At 42.6% G+C, this 17,563-nt stretch overlaps 1 protein-coding gene across 7 annotated transcripts in view; it reads left to right on the plus strand.

Moving 5' to 3' along the window:
* RALGPS1 (Ral GEF with PH domain and SH3 binding motif 1) overlaps window positions 1-17,563 on the plus strand; it is a 398,334-nt gene continuing 380,771 nt past the window's right edge. For 2 of the 7 annotated variants that reach the window (XM_048823452.2, XM_048823462.2), the window contains exon 1: window positions 1-170. The gene's annotated coding sequence lies outside the window, so the exon portion shown is untranslated. Of the gene's footprint in view, window positions 194-1,000; window positions 1,114-1,701; window positions 1,844-17,563 lie in introns of those variants that run through there. The other 5 variants (XM_048823456.2, XM_048823454.2, XM_048823466.2 and 2 more) reach the window with 5 other exon arrangements.

Genomic DNA, 17,563 nt, shown 5'->3' on the forward strand with positions numbered 1-17,563 from the left:
CTCACCCTGGCGGCTGCAGCAGTGGGCGGGGGGCTCGGGCCGAGCGGCGGCGGCGGGCTGGGGGCGGCGCGGGGACCCCCGCGGGACCCCCGCCCTCTCCTCTCCTCCCCTCCCGCTGTGGGCACAGCAGCCGGCCGGCCTCGGCCTCGGCCTCCGGGAGCAGCGCGCAGGTGAGACCCGCCCGCCGGGGCAGGTGAGACCCAGAACCGCCCCCATCCCTGCGGCTTTGCCGGCCTCCCGGCGGCCAGGGGAGGCCTTTGGGCTCCCGCTTCCTGGGGGCCCCGCGTCACCTCAGGCGCCCCCGGCGCCGCTCTCGACTGGGAAACCCCTCCCCCACACCCGGCGATCCCGCCTGGACCCTCCCCGAGACCCCTCCCCCACAGCCTCCGAGACCGCCTCCGCCCCCTGCCCCCAGAACCTGCCTGCCCCACACTTGCGAAGCCTCCTACACCCCCCATCCCTGCGACTCTTTCCTCGCCCCCCACGCTCCTGGGACTCCTGCTCCTCACCGCTGAGACCCTTCCCCACACACCCCTGGGATCCCCCCTACTGCCTCCTATCCCCGAGACCACTCTCCACCCACTCGCGGGACCCTCCCCTGCTCCACCCAGACCACCTCCTCCCCCCGCCAAGCTTGGGATGCCTCCCACCCGCCCATCCCTGAGATCCCTCAGCCCCACGCCTGGGACTTGCTACCCACCTGCTGGAACTGCCTGCTCCCATCCCCCTTGTCACCTACCTCGGACCCCTTCTTCCCCCTAGACCCCTCACCAGAAATCCCCGGATGCGCCCACCTTCTCCATTCCCGAGACCCCACACCACACACCCTTGGGACACACCCCCACAGCCTATTCCTGACACCCTCCCGTTCCTGTCACTTGCCCTCAGCCCTCCCAGCAGGTGGGTCCCGGGGATACCTCCTCATCTATGTTGCAAACTCCCTCTCCAGGGTCTGGTGAGATCAGAACTGCCTCCCATCTCTATCACTCATTCTTCCCAGGATAGGCGAGACCCTGGAATGCTCTCCCTTGCTTATCTCTGTTACAAACACTCCCCTACCTGGGGGTATTCCTGAGGCACCTCTCCACTCCTACAGCTGCACACTCTCAGAAGGTGAGACCCTGGGACCACCCCCATCCCTATCACTTACCCCTGCTCTCTTGAAACAAGTGGTACCCAGGACTGTCCTGCTCATCCATGTTCCTGGCAGATCTTGCCACACATCCTTAGGACAATTGAGACCCTGGGACATCTTCACATAGCTGTCACAAATATGCTAGGATATCTCCGAAACACCCGCCAGGACAGGTGACACTTTGGGATACCCCCTCACTCCAGGTCAGGTGAGACCCAGAACTGCATCCACAATCTCTTTTGTGCATGTAATAGGTGAGGCCAATCCCTAAGATACCCCATTCCTGTTACTCACCTTCCCCCATCCCAAGACCAGGTGAGATCCAGAACCTCCCCCCCCCCCCCCCCCAAGATCCTCCCTACCCTCATCCCTGTCACATCTAGCTGGGATAGCTGAGACTTTGCAGTCCTCCCACCTAGCCCATTCCTGCCTGTGTTTTTCACTCTCTTTCACACACAGTTCAGATGAGATCCCAGGAATCCTCTTCTCTGCCCTAACACTGAAATGCCCAGGGGCCCTCACCATTGCTGTCTCCTCCTTTCTCCAGGATTAGAGGGACCCAGGACACCTGCCTATTTCTGCCACTGGCACCTGGCATCCCCAGGACCTCCTAGCTCTAGGACACACACAGGGGATAGGTGAAACCACAGGCTTGCCCCTTGTAGAGACTTGAATCTCCTATCTCTGTGACACATCCCACAAAGCTAGGTATGTGAGACTGGGTCCCGTTGGGGAGTGTCCTGACTCCTTTCCCAGCTTTCTGCTTTCCCATTCCCCCAGGACAAGTTAGATCTTGGAAGAAACTCAGGAGCCACATTTTGAGGATGGTGAGATGGTGTAGCCCCCTGGAACTAATGGGCCTTGGGATTCTCACGCCCCCCCCCCTTGTACCTTGTCAGACCTGGGGACCCTCCCCCATCCAGTCTCTCCTCTCCTCTCGACTCCCATTCCATGTGATAGGTGAGTCATAATCTCCCTACCTCATGGTTGATGTGTATTTGGTTGGGACTGGGCACCTCTGAGACTGGTAAGTCCCTTTCACTGTCTGTCCTTGGACAAGTGGAAGGAGAGGGGTGGTGGCTGGGTTTCCCCATTGTCCAGTGCCTGCCCTAGAGCAGTGGTTCTCAGCCAGGGGTCCGAGGCCCCCTGGGGGGCTGTGAGCAGGGCCAGCATTAGACTAGCTGGGGCCCAGGGCAGAAAGCCGAAGCCCTGCTGCATGGGGTTGAAGCCCAGGCTGTGAGCCACGCCACCCAGGACTGAAGCCGAAGTCTGAGCAATGTAGCTTCATGGGGGCCCCTGTGGCATGAGGCCCCAGGCAGTTGCCCTGCTTGCTACCCCCTACTGCTGGCCCTGGCTTTTATATGCAGAAAACCAGTTATTGTAGCACAGTGGGGTTGTGGAGTTTTTATAGCATGTTGGAGGGCCTCAGAAAGAAAAAAGTTGGGAACCCCTGCCCTAGAGCATGACTAGGGTAAATCAATTTGTTCATCATCACCATGTGTGTGTGTGGAGGGGGACTGTTGTTAATATTGACACTTTCCTCCTTTGCAAATACTTCAGCATTTTATGCAAAATAGAGAGATGAAAACTTGTCCAAGGTGTATATATTTCTCTTTCCATCGGGTAATTTTTTGTTCCTATCCGTTACTGTGCAAGTGTGTGGTATTCATATTATCACAGTTTCTTTGTTTATAGGATTCATGCACCCTCCCATCATCACCTCAGACACCCTGTAAGCAGCAATAATGTGAACAATCTATAGTATTGATGTCTCCTACTCTAGATTTGGTGCCCAGTCTAAGAGGCATTAACCAGCTCATTCAGTGAGAAGGCCCTTCGTAGGGTGGGGGGTCAAAAGCCTTTACAGCTGTTCGGTTTTCTATGGTTGTAATATAAATAAACTCAAAATCTTTCCATTTTTTCCTCCCCTTTAAGAAGTCTGTGAAGAACCTTGTAGTATTTTAAGGTTTTGGCTAAATAGAAAGGAAGCCTTTGCATTTCATTGCCTCTTCTATGTGTTGGTAAGAAAGTAGATGGTGTATTAATTAAAATTTCTTTTGGACAGAGAGATTTGCAATATTGATAGTTGGCTTCTGTATAGTGCAGTGATAAATGCCTGAGAGATATGGACAATTAACTTGTACTGCTCATTCTCTGCACTGTTGTTTCAGAATATAGGGATGGAATTTCCAGCATTTTGATAATTTCATGAGGAGGGTGTTAGGAAGTCTTGGAAGTGGAGGTGCTCTTTGGGTTGTAAGATTCAAAGGATGTTGTGCTTTTTCAGGAAGACACATACAATGAGGGCTACCCTTGTAAACTGCAACCCTGCTGAGCAGGACATGGTGAGGGTAGGTGGAAGGCACAGACAGCTGTAGCAGAGGATGCTTTGTGAGATAATTTGGGAAACTAATCACATATTGTTTGGGATGACACTCTACAAATACAATTTAGAACTTTGTTTGACAGATATGTTCTGATTGCATTTTGTAAATGTCTTTTTTTTTGCTTCTGAGAATATGGATGACTAATGTTTTGACATATAATGAAAAGGGTTACAGTTGAATTATGTAATTGAAGAACCCAAACATGCCTTTTGCATGTAGTTGTTGTCCTAGATAGACTAATATTCTATGATTCTATGATTCTCACTGAAACCAATGAAATGGAACAAATGCAGACTATTGCCTTATTAAAATTATTTTTTATTAACGCAGCTGTTTACTATAGAAAAACTTATTCTGTGTCCCAAAGAGATTACAATTGAAGATAACAATGTTTATTTGTATCTTGTCTAGCAGATGCTTAGTAATCAAAACTGGGCTTACTTTCATAATGAATATTGATTCTGGGACTGGCAGTTATTTTTGGTGTGTGGAAAAGGGGTAACAAAAATAAGTGAGAGGGAATGATCTGTATAAAGTTTTTTCTTTGTTTGCAAAGTTTGTTCTTCTCGTGATGGGATCCGTTTGAAGAACAATTTAATAGGATATTGTCACCTGAATTATATTTTGTAAACAAACACATTTTATTTATCTGTGATAAACGTGTTTACTGTAGATTATGAACAGTGAAGATTCTAAAAATCCAGTTTACTTGTCACTATTTTATGTTTTTAGCTTACTTGTATTTCCCTACCTTGAGTAATATAAATCTATTAATTTAGTTTCACTTTTGTTTATAGTCAATTTCACTTTTAAGTTCTAGTTCTTAGTGCTAAAATGTTTGAATTCAAACTCTGTATGGGGAAATGTTGATTTGCTTAAAAACACTTATTGGATTTTTTTTAAAATGGAAACATTGTTATTGATCTTATATTTACCAAATGTAAGTTGCTTTAAATCAAATTAATCACAGTCCAGTTCATACATATAATTCTTCAGTACTAAAAGAATTCCGCCAAATTCTTAAACCTTACCACTTGAATGTAATTCGAATTATATTTTTCTGAGTTCTCCAACATTTTCCCCAAATAATATTAGTGTAATTGAACAGAATGAAGTGTTTTATTTTAGTCTAGCATTCTCTTTGGCCAGGCTGATCTATTTTTTAGGGAAGAGCAAGATTTTATGAGGATTTGTTCTGTAGAGGAGGCCCAACAAGGAGTAAAGTGTTAATAAAAGCCCCTGTTTTTGTGAACATTAATTAATATTAAACAATGAAATGTTGTCCAAGATTTTATATTATCGCTGATGACTCCTACAGAAATAAACACCATAAAACTACTTCAACAACTTCCCCTTATTCCCTTTCTCTTTAGTTGTGTAGTCTTTCATAGGGAGGAAATTCCGTCTTTGAAAGCCCTTTTTTTTTCCTCCTCAGTTAGTTGTCCATTTTTGGGAAAAAGAGAGTATTTAGATAGTGGGTTTTGTTGCTACTTTTGTGATTGAGGTATGATCCTTCTTGTGTGCATTTGTCTTGTTTTGTCTTAAAGAGAAAAGTGGGAAGGGAAAAGAATAGCAAAGACAGAAAATGTGGTTTCTTTCTGTTTGTCTTTCTCAATTTCAGACTAGTTGCTGGGGAACCAGAAGGCAAGGCATATGATCTTATCAGCCACACTGAGACCTTGCAAACTTTTACCAGTGCCAGGCTGTTTCAGGCATTACTGTACTTTTACCTGCCTTTCTAGTCACAGGCTCATGGCAATGTTGCAAAAAGTAGAGTTGTTTTAGCTGGCTAAGCCAGACTCTTATATGACAGAAGACAAAAAAAGGAAGATAGGAAATAGGAGAAATAAGATAGGGAATGAAAAATGACAGTAGCAAAGGGCTAGTAGTAGGAACCTCAGGTTCACATTTTAGTTGAACCTGATGGAGGTGGTAATTATAGAATCATGGCTGGAATGGCTAAAATGTAGGGCTGAAAGGGACCTTGAGGTCATCTACTCCATCCCTTCATGCTAAATCAGGATCAAGTATACCTAGACCATCCCTGACAGGTGTTTGTCTAACCTATTCTTAAAATCTTCTCCAGTGATGGAGATTCCATAACCCCCTTGGTAACCTGTTCCAGTACTTTGCTATCCTTATAGAATCATAGCAATGTAGGACTGGAAGGGACCTTGATAGGTCATCTAGTCCAGCCCCATGGACTGAGAGGCAGGATTAAATATGATGTTAGACCATCCTTGACAGGTGTTTGTCTAATCTATTCTTAAAACCCACCAATATCCGATATTTCACAGCCTCCCTAGGTAATTTGTTCCAGTACTTAATACCCTTACAGTTAGAAAGGTGTTCCTTATGCCTAACCTAAATCTCCTTTGCTGCAATTTAAGCCCATTACTTCCTGTCCTGTCCTCAGTGGATAAGGAGAACAATTTATCATCATTCTCTTTATAACAACCTTTTACATACTTGAAGATTGTTATAATGACCACCCTCAGTCTTCTCTTCTCCAGATTAAACAAATCCATTTTTTCCATCTTTTCTTTTAGTTCATGTTTTCTGGACCTTAACTCATTTTTGTTACTCTCTCCTGGACTTTTTCCAGTTTGTCCACATCTTTCCTGAAGTGTGATGCCCAGAACTGGGCACAGTACTCTAGTTGAGGCTTTATCAGTGCTGAGTAGAGTGGAAGAATTACTTCTTGTGTCTTGCTTACAACATTCCTGCTAGTACATCCCAGAATGATGTTCACTTTTTTTTTTTCAGCAATATTACATTGTTGACTCATACTTAGTTTGTGATCTGCTATAAGCCTCAAATCCTTTTCTGCAGTATTCCTTCTTGGCAGTCAGTTCCCATTTTGCCTATTTGTGCAATTGCTTATTCCTTCCTAAGTGGAGTACTTTGCATTTGTTCTTATTGAATTTCATCCTATTTAATTTAGGCCATTTCTCCAGTTTGTCAAGATCATTTTGAATTCTAATTCCTATTGTCAAAGGCGCTTACAACCTGACCAGCTTGGCATCATCCTTTAAACTTTATATTTGTACTGTCTATGCCATTATCCAAATAATTTATGAAGATATTGAATAAAATTGGACCAAGGACAGATCCCTGCCAGACCCCACTTGACATGCCTTTTCAGCTTGCCTGTGAACCAGTAATTACTATTCTCTGAATATGGTTTCCCGACTGATTGTTCACCCACCTTATAATAGGTTCACCTAGGCTATATTTTCCTAGTTTGCTTATGAGGTCATGTGAGACAGTATCAAAACCCTTACTAAGGTCAAGATATATCACATCTACTGCTTTTCCCCATCTACAAGACTCAGTACCCTGTCAAAGAAGGATATTGGGTTAGTTTGACATGATTTGTTCTTGACTAATTCATGTTGAATATTACTTATCACCTTAATATTTTCTAGGTACTTACTGATTGATTGAATTATCTTTCTTGGTACTGCAGTTAAGATGATTGGTCTATAATTTCCTGGGTTGCCCTTACTACTTCTTTTTATAAATAGGTACTGTATTTGCTGTTTTCCAGACCTCTGGGGTCTCTCCCATCCTCCATGAGTTTTCAGAGATAATTGCTAATAGCTCAGAGATCTCTTCAGAATATCCTTAGATATTCTAGGATGTATTACTCAGGCCCTGCTGACTTGAAGATACCCTTAGACAAGTTAGATATGTCTACACTGTAATTAGGCACCCGCGGCTGGCCAGCCCCAGCTGACTCATACTGAGGCTGCGGAGCCGTTTAATTGCTCTGTAGGCATTTGGGCTTGGGCTGTAGCCCGAGCTCTGTGACCCTGCCACCTCACAGGGTCATAAAGCCTGGCTCCAGCCTGAGCCCAAATGTCTGTACCACAGTTAAAGTGCCCCTAAGCTCAAGCCCCCTGAACCCGAGGCAGCTGTCACCAGCCAGCCACAGGTTTCTAATTGCAGTAGAGACCAACCCGAAGTAATTCTTTGTTTGTTCTTTCCTTAATTCAGCCTCAGATCCTACCCCATATTACAAGGATGTTCACTATGTTAGTCATCCAATTACTGCTAATCTTTTCGGTGAAAATTGAGACAAAAATGGCATTTAATACTTTGGCCAATGCTGCATTTTTTGTTGTCTTTCCCTCCTCATTGTGTAATGGCCTACACTATCCTTGGTCTTCCTCTGGCTTCTAATGTACCTGTAAAATGTTTTCTTGTTACCCTTATCCCTAGGTAGTTTAATCTCATTTTGTTTCTTGGTTTTTCTAATTTTGTCCATACGTGTTTGTATTTTTGTGGGGTTTTTTGTTTGTTTGTTTTTTAATATTCATCATTTGTAACTTGAACTACTTTCCACTTTTTTTTTATGATTCTTGGGGCTGGGGAAGAGGGTTGGGGTGCAGGGGTGTGAGGGCTCCGACTGGGTTTTCCGGCAGGCCCCCGAGCCCACACCCCTAGCCGGAGCCCTCACACCCCTGCACCCCAACCCTCTGCCCCAGCCCTGAGCCCCCTCACACACCCCGAACCTCTCAGCCCCACCCCCACCACATTAATTTTGTTATGTGTGCCCATATGAAGGTTGTGTCACACAACACCTCCGTATTGGTGCACATAACAAAAGTCATAACATGGATGGGAAAAATTAGAGGGAACACTGACCACCACCATTCCAGAACTTGGGGACAGTTATCCTTTTCTTCCAGGAGGAGTGCACACCAACATTGTGATTCTTCAGATACGTGAGAAGAACTGCTCTTCAGTACTGAGGCAGCATCAGTTCGTCACTGTACAGTAGCCTGGGGTACCATCCATGGGATACCCGTTGAGTCCAGTATTGATGAGACAGAGATGTTTAAATATTGGACATTTTCAGGGCTGCTACTTGTTCTTCCATACATATTTGTACCAAATATGCTGTTACAGTGGCATCTCAGTCAGATCCAAACTTTGTGAAGGCAGTCCTGCAGTCATTATTTAAATAGACTCCAAGACCCACCTTCTACGCATACTGCATGTGTTATATTAGTGGAATATATGTCTGCAACCACTCAAAGAAGAAAACATTGTTACCATTGTTACTTACTTGTTCTGTGACAGTTGTTCTTCAAGATAAAGGTGCAGATGCGTATTCCACAATCCACTCTCCATTCCTTCTGCATTAGAGTCTCTGCTTTTGACATTCGGTACAAAGGAATTGAGGGGAGTTGGGGTGGTGCTGCTTCTTAAATAGTTAGGTGAAGGGCTAATGGGCACAGCGTGTGAGCACCGCCCCATGGGTACTGCTAGGCAAAGTACTGTGGCTTTGGCGCGCTGGGTGTGAACTTGGAGGGTTGTTGGGTATGGGTGGGAAAAGTATGGAACAGGTTTTTTTGGTGGGAGGGGAGGAATTGTTAGGGAGCTTCCCCCATGCAGACCCTGGCTGACCCCTAGCCTCTCCCATTCAGTCAGGCACAACTGCCATGTCCTCATGTGTCCCTGTACCCCCATGTGTCCTTGCACCCTCTGCCCACACTCAGACACTCACTCACCCCATCCCCATGTGGCCCTGCACCTCCTCTCCGTCCCTATTTGGTGCTGTACCCCGTTCCCATGTGTGTCTGTGTCCCCACTCAGCCACCCTCTATCCCTATGTAGCGCTGCACTCCCTCCCCAATCACCATGTGGCCCTGTACCTCCCTTCCCCCTGCAGTCCCATTCAGCCCCTGCCCCAGTCTATACTCCCCCACTAACCTGTAGGAGCCCCCTGTCTGACCCCCAGCACCCTATGCTGTCTGTCTCCCCACAGCCCCTATCTCCTGACCTGGCCTGATAGGTCCTGTGAGCAAGGTAGTCTCTTTCTCTTCCCTCGCTGGCTGGGAGCTGCTGCTTTGTTCTATCGCCACAGCACTCTCTGATGGGAAAAAGGTGGAACTGAAGCAACATTTCGGCAGAAGGTTTTTTCTGCGCAAAATTTTTAAAATAAGCATGGCTCATTAATTATGTGCTTGCACAGTAGCACAGAATTCCCCCAGGAGTAATACGAATTTATTTTTTGTGCTGTTTGTTTTTTGTATTTCATTTCAGTTTGCCCACTAACTAAAGATGAAAGTTGTTTTTTCATTTACTGGTTCTCTTCCACTAGCACAATATTACAATATTTGTTTTGCAAACAGTGCAGAAAATGTTTAAATCTAATTTTTTTTTCAATTGAAAATAGGAAAAAATATGAAAACATTAATTTGAATGTTGGGTTTAATAAAACTTTTTAAAACAAGCATATTTTGAACCTCAGATATGTGATATGTTGAAAAATTATTAAAATATATAAAAAAGCATGCAATCATGAGAACAAAACTTGGACACTAAAATCTTTCACTAATGGTGGTGGTGGAGGAGTAGTCAGTAATCACAGTTTGACTTTAAAGCTTTTTCAAGATGCTTTTCAGCGTTCTAGCATGTGGGCCTTGATCTTGCAAACACTTATGCACGTGCACAACTCTACTACTGTGAGAAGTCACCCGTTTCAGTGGGGTTAGTCGCAGTAGCAAAATAAATCGTGTGTCAAAGTTTGCAGGATCAGGGCTTAAGGCAGCGACTGTTATAGTTTCCATTAAAAAAACCTGTATTAACATACTCTAAAACTTGTGAAATTTCATTAACATCGAGTGTTGCACTGAATATTTTATTTTGTGTTATTTTATCGTTGTGGACTTTCACACTTGTGTTAACGTTCTTGGTAATCTTATACTCATGTCTTGAAAAACCTGCCCAGCATCTAGTAGCGAAAAATTAAGCCAATTAGCCAGGGTCCAAATTATTGCCATTTTGTAACTTAAAGGGCTCAGTCAGTTGTTCACTCTAATCAGTTGTGGCAATTTTCAGTGACCTTTTTATTTAATAAATTATTTTGCACTGGCCTTTGGCTAGTAGTTTTAGTTCTCTGGCTATTGTCTAGCAAAATTTCTAGAGTGTATGTATGAGAGGGTAGTTGAGTGAATGTGCAGGAGAAATTAATAGGATAAATTAGTAAAAAGAATGATACTGTGAGATTTTGGAAGATAAATGTGAGAAGGAAAGAGAAAATACAGGCGAGAAGGTAGAGAACTCAATGTAGACAAAGCTATAAAGGTGCAAAGGTATGATGGATCTGGGGATCATAGTGGATCATAAACTAAATATGAGTGAACAGTGTAACACTATTGCAAAAAAAAGCAAATATCATTTTGGGATGTATTAGCAGGAGTGTTGTAAGCAAGACATGAGAAGTTATTCTTTCTTTCTGCTCCACACTGATTAGGTCTTAACGGGAGTATTGTGTCCAGTTCTGAGCACCACATTTCAGGAAAGATGTGGACAAACTGGAGAAAGTCCAGAGAAGAACAAAAAAAATGATAAAAGGTCTAGAAAATATGACCTATGAGGGAAGATTGAAAAAAATTGGGTTTGTTTAGTCTGGAGAAGAGAAGACTGAGAGGGGACATAACAGTTTTCAAATATGTAAAAGGTTGTTACAAGTAGGAGGAAGAAAAATTGTTCTCCTTAAACTCTGAGGTTATGATAAGAAGAGTGGGCTTAAATTTTAGCAAGGGTGGTTTAGTTGGGATATTAGGAAAAACTTCCTAACTGTCAGGATAGTTAAGCACTGGAATAAATTGCCTAAGGAGGTTATGGAATTTCCATCACTGAAGATTTTTAAAAGCAGGTTAGACAAATACCTGACAAAGATAGTTTAGATAATACTTAGTCCTGCCATGAGTGCAGGGGACTGGACTAGATGACTTCTCGAGATCCCTTTCAGTCCTATGAGTCTATGATTCTATAAGGAGGAAAAGAGGAAAATGTCCTGGAAAAAAATTTAGGAAGAGATCCACCGCAAGCTATTATAGCAAAGAAGGAACAAGTGGAATGAAGCCAGGAGAGGAAAGGAAGTAAAATAAAAGCAAGAAGATGTAGAAAGCTACACTTTTTAAAAAGTCTACTAAATAAAATGTGTCACAAATGAACTATGAGAATGTCTTGTCTAGGCTGTCAGCTGTACTGTAGTGCTTATATAGTGGGAGAGAAGAGAAAAAGTAGCTGGAACCACCATCTTTTAGAACTGAGTAAAACTTTGAATTTCCATTCTGTGGGAAATTCCAACACTTTAATGTTTGTTTTTGTCCCAAAATGGGTCAAAAGGTGAAATTTTTCACAAAATGGGAATTCAAAAAAATTTCAATTCAGAAATGTTGAAACATTTTTTTTGACATTTTTGATAGAAATGAAATATTTCTGCATTCCTGAAATCTAAATTGTTTTGTTGACCTGAAACTCTTCCTTTAGAGACAGATTATCATTAAACTGCATTCCTCTTGCCTTATGGGAGTTGTAGTTTGGGACCCCATTGTCTCCTATGCACTGGGCTCCCTGGAGGACTACATCTCCCACAATGCAATGCAGTGCCAACTGACTTAGTTGTTTCGTTCCTCAGTGGAGTCAAGTGACTCTGGATGCATCCAGGGAGATGTAGTCCAGCCAAGGAACCTGAAGGGCCTTTAGTTTCCTCTACAGACGAGGCTTCCTGGCAGGAATACATTTTCCATGATACATCTTAAGGGCCAGATTCATCGGTATACTTCAGCTGCTTTTTGTTGCTCTGTGATGCTGTAAACTGAGTTTAATTGTCCAGTGTGCTCTGGCTCCTTTGTGCTCCTCTAGTGTACTGGTAAAATTGCCCTTAAAAGATGAATTTTTTAAAAAAAGATTTAAGGTTGATACTGCATATTATCAGTTCTTGAGAAATATTGCATAGTAGCTTTCTCTGTGGGTTTCTGGTTTAGTGTTCATGTATACAGCTTTTAATAATTGTGTTTTAAAAAAAAAAAAAGGAAATTTCCAGACCAAAAACTATGCTAACATAAGGGTAAGTTTTAGAATACTTATTAGCAACAATAAGGTAAAAACATAACAGGGATATTTTAATTATTACAGAACTGAACATTTGAAATTAAGGAAATTCAGATATGTTAAGGTAAGAAATGCACAATTAAAGCACTCAAAGAACCTTAACTTGGCCAGGCCACATGGGGCTGGGGAAGAAGCGCCAACCTGTCCCTCTCCACCCCTAGCTCTGGTCCCTTCCCACCCCGAGCCATGTCCTTGGCTCCCAGCCTTGCGCCTGTCCCCAGCTTCAGCGTGGCTCTGCACCAGCCCCCAGCCTTGGCTGCTAGCTGTGGCTCCGTTCTTGGGCCAGGGCCGAGGCTGGGGGCAAGGCTGGGAGTAGAACTGCACCTGGCCACGGGCCCGGCTGCTGGTCCCCACTGCAGCCTGGCTGTGGCTCCACTCCCACCCCAACTACAGCCCCGCTCCTGGACCCAGACTCACCCCCAGCTGTGGCCCCAGCACTCCTGTCCGCATCCCCATTTTCCCCCCAGAGCTGCGGCCCTGCTTCTAGCCCCGGCTCGGAGGAGTGCGGGGGTGTGGACAGGAGTAAGGGGGAGTGTGACCCTTCAAAGTTTGGGGACCACTGGGTTAGAGGAGAGCCAGGGTGGATAAAAATCAATGATTTTAAAAAAAATAAATAAAAAAAATCAGATTTTTTAAATTTAAATTGGATTTTTTTTTATTAAAATGCTTTTTGAGGAAAAAACCATCTAAAGATAGTTTTAATTAAAATACATTATAGCTCAAAGATATCTCATTAGAGATTATAAATTCGAATTGTATAGTATGAGACAATATATTCATGTAATGTTTAAGAAAAGCTTTGTAAATGAGTTCCAATAGTTCATGGGTTAGGGACCCAATCTTATGGGGTTCCAGAGGCTTCCGTATAGATTATTTAGGTTAATCTTTCTATCTACCCAATGGGACTCAGTGCTCAGTCTAGAAGATACCATCAGAGATGCTTAGTTTTGCAGTTCTCAAACTGTGGATTTGTCTCTCCAGAGGTAACATGCTTGTTAACAGGAAAAATGTTTTTAAATAAATAAATAATATATAGAGGTGAGAAATAACAGACCCCAACCCTGTTGTCCCTCTGCAAATTTGTGTTCACAGAGTCAATCCCTTACCTCTCTCTAAAAGTGCAAAGTTTCAAAAAGTTCAACAAACAGAAGATAGTTGCGGGTGGAATAGATCTGGACAAGGAGAAGAAGTCTGGAGATAAATGTGAGAAGCGAGGAACATATGCTTGTTTTGTTAAAATATTATATGTTTGCTGTTGAAGAAAAAAATCCAGAATACTTAACGTTGTTGTTTTAGTTAAAACAATTTAAATATCTGTCTGGTGATGTACTCATCCTAATACAGCATGGCAAGCACATCCTGCAAATATTAATGATTAACCTGTTGAACTGGAGATAGTTCACCTCCCAATGACTTCATAAATATCTGCTTCAATTACCTTTGGTAAATGAAATAACCAAACAATCATTCATTTTCTGATATAGCTGTAAAACTAATCTGAAAAGTTTTCAAAATAAATCACTGTTTAAAAATGTATATTGTGTACCTTCTAAAAATGAAACCTACATCTATCTCTGAGTTGTGAAGAATATGTATTAAGGTTATAACAACCAACAAGAATGCACTTTATGTAGAAAACCATGATTAAATCGAATTTTCCTGACTAGTGATTTAAATGAATTTGATTTAAATCAAATCCATGCTGAGGAGAGCAGACATGAAACTTCTGTCTGAGAAGGGAAAGAAGAGTTGTGGGAAGCAAAGAGGGAAGGCAAGGCATGCTGAGGGGAGGAGGAAGCTCATGTGTTTTGTCAATATGTTCTTTGAAGAAATCAGCAAGGTCCTCTGTGTGGAGGGTTTAAGGAATAGTCAAAGGTGGTGAAAAAGGCAGCTGGGATTGAGGACGTGAGATTCAATTAAGTTGTTTCTTTACTACTTTTACTTATTTTAAGTTATCAGTGCTGAGTGGCTCTTTTTTCCCCCCTATATGCCCCATATATCTCTTTTAGGTTTGCTGTGGTGTTAACTTTCGTTAACACACACCTCTGTAGTTTAAATAAGGCTTATCACATGACATTGTTCAAATTTAGAGACCTCTTTAATTACATTGTGTGTACTTGGAAAATACTTATATTATGTGTATTACTCTGAAGTTGCTTCCTTGGTAGTGTTGAATGATGCTCTGGATAGTGGAATTCTCTCTCCTGGACTGGTGTAGATGGTCATTATGCTCCATAGTGCTTTTCTCTTCTTTATTTCCAGTTTATTTGTTTTATGGTGTTGGTTTTCCTATGTCTGCAAGACTTGTCTTCTTGTGGGAATCCATGGTCGTTTCCCACCACAAGTCCATGCAGAAGGGCCTCTGTGGTGCTAAAAGGAGGCGCAGAGGAATATGGTATGAAGATAAGAGCAGGAAGCAAACTGGTTGATGCCTGTGGCACTGTCCCCTGCTCAGCTTGATGCATGGAAATACAGGTACATTAATGCATCCTGCATCCCGTCTGTGACTGCTTAGTAGTAACTCATCCTGGAACTATACTGCCATGGTATGTGAGGATGAACAACTCCTGCCTGTCTGTTTGGGGTCCCATTCCCTTCAATGATCCACAGGGTTGTGCAGCTTTGTTCCTACAAGATCTGTAGCATCCCAAACTCTTATCACTTGAGAAAGTGTTCAGAAGGAAACTCTGAGGGGAACCTTACAGAGCTTTTCCTGCCTGTGGATTTCTTTGACTCCCTCCCACAACCTGCCCGTATGTGAGACGAATCCTCTGTTTAGAGTTCCCCCTCTCTCCACCTTGGAGTCTGTTACATTAAGCTGGCTGAGCTAGGTCAACCAAAGGAAGAGGCAGAAACATTTTCCCAGCCCTCAAACCAATCTGAGGCAGAGTTCTTGTTCTGTTAATCTCTTACCTTTGTTCCCTGCTCTCCCTCTTACTGAATTCCACATTTTAATGTATTGATCAAAAGGCCATGGGCTTTAATACTTGTTTCAATGTAGATATTGTGAAAATAAAATTTTGTTGTGGCTGGAAATAATATATTTCCTTCCTTACAGCTTACCCTGGCTGTTGAATAGTGTAGTCTTCAATATGGTATAAAATAATGCTCGAGTCTTACGTTGCACAGAGTGAAAAAGATAGCAACCATAGCAATAAACCAGCAAAGTGAAACAACACAGTTAGGATTTCCAACTTTAGCCTTCATCTTTAAATCAGGTTTCAAAAGAAGTGATGTGCCTCAGTCAGAAGTTCAGGCTTCTAGGTTTTAGTACACCAATCATTGCAGAAAGAGCACTCTTCTAATTCCCTTTTTTCAGTAACTTCTCATTTACCCAAAATTCAGCTAGTTAGCTTCATATGTCTAAGCATTCTAGTTATAGAATAGAGCAGAGGATCAAGAAGAGATTCAGGGTTCAAGTCCTCACTTGAAATAAGTATTTTCACGCTGAATCTCAGGCAAAACAACTAGACCTCCTCCTGACTCATTCAAACATGAGTTCATATTTAACCTCAATCTATTAAATAACTTTTTAAAAATGTAAATTATTACATCTCTCCTGGCTTTGTTTCATCTTCCTGGCCTTGCTTCATTTCTTTCTTTTCTTATACTAAATCTCTTTCTTTCTGCCTGCCTGCCTGCCTTATCACTCTCTGTTTTCCCCTACATTGTGATATTTGCCTCCTCCCCCATATTTTCTCTCTTCTTTCTTCTCTTCCACACTTCACCTCATTTCAGTAAAATTCTTCTTTTTCTAATTTATCCCACCCATCCAACCACCCAAACATATCATGAAACATAGGGCTTGGACATTTTACCAGACATCTAATAGAATTGAACCTACTAGCCAAAGACCAAAACAAAATGGGGATGGAGGAGGACTCATCTGGCAATTCCTTAAACCTTTAACTTCTGTAAGGGGAAAGGTTCATGGTGTTTTTAATAAGGTGCTCTCCCTGTAGCAACTTTGGTGACCTCATCTTTTCTATCGTCCTCTGCCTAAAAGGAGTCTGATAAATTTGAAGCATCCTTAATCTTTAGCAGCTGGAAGGAAGGAGTTTTCTGTTTCTCCCATGTCTCCTCCCAGAGCCTCCTGGATGTAGCAGTGTTAGCGATGGGTGTCTTCCACTTTATATCCTCAATCCCAGCATCCTGGCTGCTGTGAGAGATGTGTCTCTGTTACTTTATTCCCCCTTCCCTCCTGCCCCCTGCCTTTATTGAGTCCTCTGCATCAGTTCCTGACACTGTAGATGCTCTTAGCCTTTCCAGCTAGCAGGAATAGAGCAATATTGACCTGGTTCTTGTCAGTTTAACTTCTGGACACAAGTTCTGAATGGCAAGAATGAAAACTGGCAAGAGAGAGGTCAGTTTGGATTCTGTGGCACCTAGGAAAAGCTCTTAAGCAAGAGTAGAGGCACTGGAATTGTCCACAAGTTTAGGAGAATGCCCTGTATCAGTTTACCTCCCAAATGTGCAAGGAGTGTTTCTGCATAACCATATAGACTAGAAATCTAAAATTTTTGTAAGACTTACATTCTGCAGAAGCTGATGATACCCACTCATCCACTAGTTTGTGGTAAAGTATTTTTCTAGCCCTACTAACATTAGTTCAGAAGTGAAGTTTTCATAGAGAGAACAGTCGTCTTTTTTATTTTTATTTAGTTATTTTGCTTCCCTTCCCAGACACACAGTTCCTTTTCCAAAGGAAGATAAAGTTGTGTGGCATATCCTTCTGTGGGAAGGGAATGAACAAAATTTAGCTTGAAGGGACAGTATCAACTTAAATCACACTTCTGTCTGAAAATGTACATATTGTTATAGGTAACATCTAAAATTACTGCAACTGAAAGAGACAGAATAAAATGTTTTTTCTCTATTTTCAATTTTTCATTTTTTTTTACCCCTCCGTGCATATAGTTATCTATTATCTCACACATACAGAGGAGAAAGAGAAACATTTTAAAAATAAAAGTAAATGATTGTAAATCCACAAAAATTGGTAGGGAGACTCAATGGCAGATGTAGTATCTGAAGTTACTTTCAACGCCTTGTTTGAAGTCGACTAGAGCTGTTCAAAACTCAGTTTCAGTTTCCTGGGAAATTCTGACATTTTGAAATTTCCTTT

The sequence above is a fragment of the Caretta caretta genome, chromosome 16, assembly GCF_965140235.1.
Source record: "Caretta caretta isolate rCarCar2 chromosome 16, rCarCar1.hap1, whole genome shotgun sequence".
NCBI classification, from domain to species: Eukaryota; Metazoa; Chordata; order Testudines; family Cheloniidae; genus Caretta; species Caretta caretta.